Here is a 7687-nt window from a genome sequence, read left to right on the forward strand (position 1 = left end):
GTCAATGGCCGTCTCCAGTTTGTTCTAATTTCTCACCACACATTTGTAGATCTAGGACGGCAGGCCTTCACTATATCCTCATAATCACATCTAATGTCCTTCCTAACTTAGGATTCATATTCTGTGCCTGGAAACAGTCCCTGTATTTAACAATAATACCTACACATAAAACAATCCACTGTTACAACTTATCTGGTCACAAAACATTAATGATCTTCTGTAGACCAAGCAAATGTTTTAAACCACAATTGTCGTGCATCAAATTCACAGCCAGAATCCCCAAGATCAAAAAAAATTTGCACAATACAAATAACTTAAAATACACACACACACATATACACACACTCTCACACACACTTCTTACAGAGCTGTGCTTGGGGAAACTCCATTTGTTGAGTGCCACTAAAGGCATATTTTGCTAAACTGCTGCTCCAGGTATTTTTATTTGGAAAATCTATCACAGTAGGGCACAGCTGTTTATTGGATGAGCAGAAAAGAAAGATATGCTTGTGGCAACCAGAAAGTTTTAAGGTCTTTCAAGTTATAAAATGGACCTGCAGAAACGTTATGTGTTCTCAGGATGCAAAGTTGGAGCTGAAATGTGATATCAAACCAGTTGCAAAAAGTATACAGCAGCCATTTCTTAGGTCAAACCTGGTACCCAGATATGCCACACAGCTTCAGGACACATAGCTTGTTGGCCTTATTAAGCTGACGCATAATCTGATCCTGTGTGAATTTCACAACAGATTCGTATTGTTCTGCTAGTTTGGTGTTGAGCACCTGTTCATACTCCTCCCGGATCTTGTCCTCATAGTCCTTAAGGAGACGCTCACAGATTATTCCAACCTGACTGAGGGTGAAGGTGGGCTGGTCCTTCTTTATCCAGGAGGAACCTGGAGAACTAGGTGCCGTGAGTGCTGAGGAGTGAGGTTGACTTTCCGAAGCACAGACTTCACTCTGATTAAGAACAACTTCTAAATGTCTCCCCATCTGGTAACGACGCTATTCTTGTTTTGTGTTCTAAAACATTTGCTCCGGAGTAGGAAGGCGCCACTCCCTGCCGGGCGGGGCGGGCTGCTGCAGGGTCGGCGGCGGGCGGGGGCGGCTCGGCGTCCGGGGGCCCCAGGCCCGGAGCGGGGTCGGGGAGCGGGGCCGGGGGAGCGGGGCCGGGGGAGAGGGGCGCGGGAGCGGGGCCGGGGAGAGGGGCCGGGAGAGAGGGGCCGGGGGAGCGGGGCGCGGGAGAGGGGCGCGGGAGCGGGGCCGGGGGAGAGGGGCGCGGGAGCGGGGCCGGGGGAGAGGGGCGCGGGAGCGGGGCCGGGGAGAGGGGCGCGGCGCCGCCGCTTCGGGGGACCGGGGCCCAGCAGCGCCGCCTCGAGCTCCATGGGCCGCTTCAGCGTCGCCCCGCACGCCGTGCCGCCGAGGGTGGACGCGGCGGCAACTGCGACCCAAGCTCCGGCTCCTCAGCGGGGCTCGCGGGCCAAGCCGGCTCCAGTGGCGCCTTCAGCACTCCTCTATTTTTTGTAGAGATGGGGGTATAACTCTTCCTCTGGATGGTCTTGAACTCCTGGCCTCAACCAGTCCTCCCACCTCAGCTTCCCAGAGGGCTAAGATTAAAGGGACGAGCCACCATGACTGACCTAGTTTATTAATTCTAACAGGTGTATCGTATGGTGGTTTTATTTTGCATTTATTTAATGACTAAAGATACTCAGCAATTTTTTATGTGTTTACCTTATATGTATCTTTGATATATCAGTTCAGCTATTTTGCTTAATTATTTAAAAATTGGGTTGTTTCTTATTATTAAATGGAGGGAGATCAAGAGAAATCCAGGATGGCAGCTGAGGTTTTAGTTTGATTACCTAAGAAGATGCCACTGCTGTTTACTTAGATGGCAGAAGATTCAGGAAGGGGGGATTCAAGTTGGGGGATTCCAGTTGTGCTCTTGTAATGTTAAGTTTGAAATGCCGATTAGACATACCAATGGAGATGATAAATATTACATTGGAGAAGAATCCGGAGTTCAGGGTATAGACTGGGACTAGACGTATACTTTGGGAGATATTGGCACATAGAAAATATTTAGTTCCATGGGATTGGATGGAATTACCTGGAGACAGAGGAATTTGAGGGAAATAGGGCTCCTTCAAGAGAAGCTTGGGGTATGGCAACATTTAGATGTTGAAGAGACAGACTAAACCTAACAATGGAACCTGGAAGAGCAGGAGATAGGGCAGTAGGGAGAGATCTCTTCAAACCCTGAGTAATTTTCATTCTGCAAAAGTACCTAAGGTGGTTCTCAGCATGTTCCATACCAGTGAGTCCTGTAGAGAAACATCACAAGAAAATCGCAGAAATGAACTACTAATCACATTAGGACCTTCGGACTCAAAATCCAGTTCAAATATTTTTAAGCAATGTGAGAATTCTGTCCCAACAAAATGTATCTTAATAAATATTAATGATCAATTCTGTTTTAGCTCACATCATTCCATGCTCATTATTCCGTGCATCTTTCTGTGAAAAGTGATGTTCATACCTTGTAGCCTCTTACAACAGCCCATCCCACATTAGCTATTTTGAGAGATTGATGATTGATTGAGACAGAATACTGCTCTGTCAACCTGGGTAGAGTGCAGTGGTGTCCTGGTAGCTCACTGCAACTTCAAACTTCTGAGCTCAAGCATTCCTTCTGCCTAAGCTTCACAAGTAGCTGGGATAACAGGCAGATGCACCAGGATACTCGGCTTATTTTTCTACTTTTTTTTAGTAGAGATTGGCTCTCACTCCTGCTCAAGCTGGTCTTGAACTCCTGAGCTCAAACAATCCTTCTACCTTGGCCTCCTGGAGTTCTAGGTGTATAAGCCTGAGCCACTGCATCTGGCCTCACATTGGCTATTTTTAAATGGTCATTACTGGAATACACAGGGTGGCCATAAAGTTTTTTACACGCTATTTTAAATTGCATGTGAACTTAACGGCCACCCCGTATTTTAAAATTTATTGTTTAAACACTAAGAGTTATAAGAAAACTAAACATAACTTATTTAAATGATTTCTTCCTCCAATCAATAAAGTTTGGTATAGAAAAACATAATCTTATTTATATAGTGAGATACCTTCCCTATATAAATACTAAAACAGGAAATGTCTTACTTGATGGCTACTTCCTCTTAATACAATAGTGAGTGGCTAATGAAGCCACGTAAATCTAAGGTGAGGGATGATTTAAGGGGAAGGATTATGATCTACTAGGAGTAGTAACAGATACAGGAGATAAAAATTGGCCAAGGAGAAAGGAATTACCACTATTAGTATGGGTTTATAGGGCTTTTGGGTAGAGAGAGAACACTGCTGCTAGTATTGGAAACGTCATTCATCTTTTTCATGGCACTATGTAATATACGGTGGACATAAAGTCTGTGTGCAGTTTAAGATGAGCTAACATAATAAATTGCACACGAACTTCAGGTCTACCCTGTATTCTGGATTCAGTGGTTGACATTAATAAATATTATGAAGGTTTTTGTTTCACTTTTTTGAAATTGTGGAGCTCTTCTCATTTAAAAAAACTTCCTTGGAATGCACTGAGAGATTTAAACAATAAGAAGAGAAATAGTCAAGCTCTGGGGCATCATGTGTATTTGTCCCTTTCCGGCTGCTGCCACTCTTGTTTCTGGACTGTAGGATACATGGATTGCTTTCCCTGTCCACCTTCATCCTCACCCACCTCTCTTGGATCTAATTTGACTTGGTGAGCTTCTTCGGTAGTGATGGAGATTTCTCACCATTACTATTTAACTGGGCAAGCTAAGATAGTTGACTTTTTATTTTATAATTGACATGAGGTCTGCCGAGCAATTAAATAAAGCAAGACACTTCTGATGGTTAATATTAACTGCTTACTGTGTTCTATACTAAGGTCTTTGCATGCATTATCTCATTCTTTACAGCAGCGGTTCTCAACCTGTGGGTTGCCACCCACAGGAACTGTATTAAAGGGCTGCAGCATCAGGAAGGTTGAGAACCACTGCTGTACAGCATTCCTATGAGGTAACCATTAGTTTTTATATTTCATGGATGAAGAAAATGGTACTTAGGAAGTTGAAGTAACTTGGCCCAAATGACTGTAAGTAGCAGGACTGACCAGTGCCCTTGGCTGTTTAACCCTCTAGTCCTCATTCTTGAACAATATTTCCTCTATGAGAAAATGCTTTATGGCTCAGCACCAGTAGCTCAGTGAATAGGAGCTGGCAACATACACCAAGGTGGGGGGTTCGAGTCTGGCCCGGGTCTGCTAAACAACGACAACTGTGACCAAAAAATAGCCGGGTGTGGGGCAGGCGCCTGTAGTCCCAGCTACTTAGGAAGCTGAGGCAAGAGAATCACTTAAGCCCAAGAGTTTGAGGTTTACCAAGGGCAATATAGACTCTGTCTCAAAAAAAAAAAAAAAAAAGAAAAAAAAAGAAAATGCTTTATAATTTCCAGTAACTAATTTAGTATAAATACAATTTTATAAAGGAATTTTGTAATAAAGAATGTCCATGGTTATATGTTTTACTTACTTGCTCACGACAGTGCATAATTATGTTTTTTACTCTTTTCCTAAAAACCACCACCATTTGGTGTCAACCAAATATTTTTTAATAAATTGAAGAATGAATTTTTAGACTAAATTGAACTGGGCAAGGTGGCTCATGCCTGTAATCCTAACATTTTGGGAGTCCAAGTTGGGAGAATTGCTTAAGGTTAGGAGTTCAAGGAGCAAGAGCTAGACTCAGTCTCTACTAAAAATAGAAAAAATTAACTGGGCTTTGTGGTTGGTGCCTATAGTCTCAGCTACCTGTGAGGCTAGGGCAGGAGGATAGCTTGAACCCAGGAGTTTGAGGTTGCTGTGAGCTAGGCTGATCGCAGTACTCTAGCTTGGGCAACAGAGTCAAAACCAAAAAGACTTAATAATTGTAATATCTGCCTCATCTGCCTTGAAATGCCTCTACCAACAACTTTACATTCCACAGAGGTATCACTAACATGTGGTCTGTATTAGGTATTCAGAAACATGCTTATGGAATGGATTCTAACATAATGCTGTTCTCCTAAGCTTCGGAAGACCCGTTGGATATTATATATTGCCACGAAGCCTGACTTTACACCTTGCAAACGCAGGGTATGAGGAAGGGAAAATAATTTATAGATTGGTAACTATAAAAGATTTCAAATTACAAAAGATCAAATAAAAATTTTCAAAAAAATTTTTATTTGAGACAGTCTCACTCTGTTACCAGGGCCTAGAGTACAGTGGCATTGTCATAGCTCATAGCAACTCAATCTCCTGTGCTCAAGAGAGCCTCCTGCCTCAGCCTCCTGAGTAGCTGGGAGTGCAGGTGCCTGCCACAACACCAGGCTAATTTTTTCTTTTGGCAGAGATGGGATATTGCTCTTGTTCAGGCTGATCTTGAATTCCTGAGCTTAAGAACTCCTCCTGCCTTGTCCTTCCAGAGCACTAGAATTACAGGCACAAGCCACTTTGCCCACCCTTATTCAATTTTTGAGCAGTGTAATTGTTAAATTCAGATACATTGCTATTCTAGTTATCTTCCCTGTGAAACTTCATGCTCTCAGATGCCAGTCTTAACTTGCTAGACACTGACTTCGGGTTCCCTTCCTCTAGTGCAGTGGTTCTCAACCTTCCTAACACCACGATGTATTTTCATTGTTACAAAGGGGTCGCGACCCACTGGTTGAGAACCACTGCTCTAGTGGTTCTGCCTATATTGACTTCACCAATATAGGCAGAAATATAAAGCCAGTGTCTTTAATCCTGTATTTTAATCTAGGTGTGGTTAGCAGTGACTTGTTGCTAAATCTTAAAATTCTAGGGTGGCCCCTGTGGCTCAAGGAGTAGGGTGCCGGTCCCATATGCCGGAGGTGGCGGGTTCAAACCCAGCCCCGGGCAAAAACCACAAAAAAAAAAAAAAAAAAAAAAAAATCTTAAAATTCTACATTTAGCGATTTAAGAATAGATCAGTGGCTTTTTGTGCTCTTGTTTTTGTGCCATTCTTAGTAGCATAAATAAAACTTCCATGTCTTGGACAGTAAAAGCCATGGAGAAGAAAATTGATTTATTAGTTTGGACAGTCAACGGGTGCTTAATGGAGTCATCTTGGGTGGATTTAGAGGTAGTTAGGAATGTGGAAACCCACTTTACTCCACGCCGGTCGACTTGGATTTTGATGGAAGACTGATATAAATACTCTTGCTGCTCTTGATTTACCAGCCTCAGATGGAGGATGGACTCAAAATTCTTACTGTATATCCCACAGGCAACTGCTCACAGGATCCAGGCAGGTTAGTTAAATGACTGATAGCCAGATGTAAGGTGATAAAGAGAGATAACAGACTTTTGTGACCTGGGGAGCACATACCCTACCTAACAAGGGCAATTGTCAGTTGCCACAGGAGACTCTGAACCTGCTGTTGTAATACTACACACATTTCTGAAAGGAGCTTGAAACGTGAATCTTAATGTGAAAGTTTTCTTTTATTAAAATGTGGGTAACTATATGAATTTAAAAAACTGTGGACCAAACAAATCTGTGGACTGAACACAATCTACAGACCATCAATTCATGATGTGTCCTCTGTGGTATACAGTAGTAAAAGTCCCATGGGTATAACTTGAGGAAGCCTAGTGTCATATCATCAGAGATTTGTTCTTTTGTGCTGAAGTTGTTCTTTCTTCCACATACTACTAGAAGGGTTAACCTGGCTTTTTGAATTCCTAGTTACTTAGGGAGAGTGGAATATCAGCTCTTATCTCTACAGAAAGCAAACTGGAGCCTTGGCAGGAAGAGTTGAATAGGTGATGGGGAGCTACTAATAAGTTCAGAGAGAATGGTGGACCAAAGCCACTAAGTTCAGGACTTGTGTCTTCCTGTTTGAAAATGTCAAAATTCTTTGGAAGGGCCAGGTACAGTGGCTCATACCTGTAATCCTATTACTGTGGGAGGCTGAGGCCGGAGGATCATTTGAGCTTGGTAGTCTGAGATGAGACCAGCCTGAGCAAGAGCAAGACCCTGTCTCTACTATAAATAGAAAAAAAACTAGCTGGGTATTGTGCCTGGCACCTGTAATCCCAGCTACTCAGGAAGCTGAGGCAAGAGGTCATCTTGAACTCAGGGGTTTGAGGTTGCTGTGAGCTAGGCTGACATCATGGTACTTCCAGCCTAGTCAACAGAGTGAGACTCTGTCTCAAAAAAAAAAAAAAAACTTCCTTGTAGGTAAGACCAATTGTACTGATCCTACATATATTTTATAGAATCTCTGAAAATCTTATCCTACATAGTAAATATTAAGAAGTTGCTACAAATCTAGTTGATCTACTAGAAGAATAGTAAGTCTTTTTACAACTTAGCAACAGAGTCATAAAGGGAATAAAGTTTGATTCAATATGCAGATAAAACTTTGTCATTGTTTACTCCTTAATGGAGAAAGAACATTAATAAATCAACCCAGCATAGCTGCCTTTTCAATTTACTGCCTGGGTTAAGATGACTACTTATGTTCATTTTATTCCCATGAAAACTGAGAGTGTTGGTGGGTACTGATGTACTCTGTTAAGAGAGATTAGTAACTTGATTTTATTGACACAGTTATTTTCATAGAAATGCTCAACACTAATGAA

At 42.5% G+C, this 7687-nt stretch overlaps 1 pseudogene; it reads right to left on the bottom strand.

Moving 5' to 3' along the window:
• Positions 1-680: 680 nt before the first annotated feature.
• On the bottom strand, positions 681-2567 carry LOC128591312 (akirin-1-like; annotated as a pseudogene).
• Positions 2568-7687: the final 5120 nt, after the last annotated feature.

The sequence above is a fragment of the Nycticebus coucang genome, chromosome 8, assembly GCF_027406575.1.
Source record: "Nycticebus coucang isolate mNycCou1 chromosome 8, mNycCou1.pri, whole genome shotgun sequence".
Classification (NCBI taxonomy): Eukaryota; Metazoa; Chordata; class Mammalia; order Primates; family Lorisidae; genus Nycticebus; species Nycticebus coucang.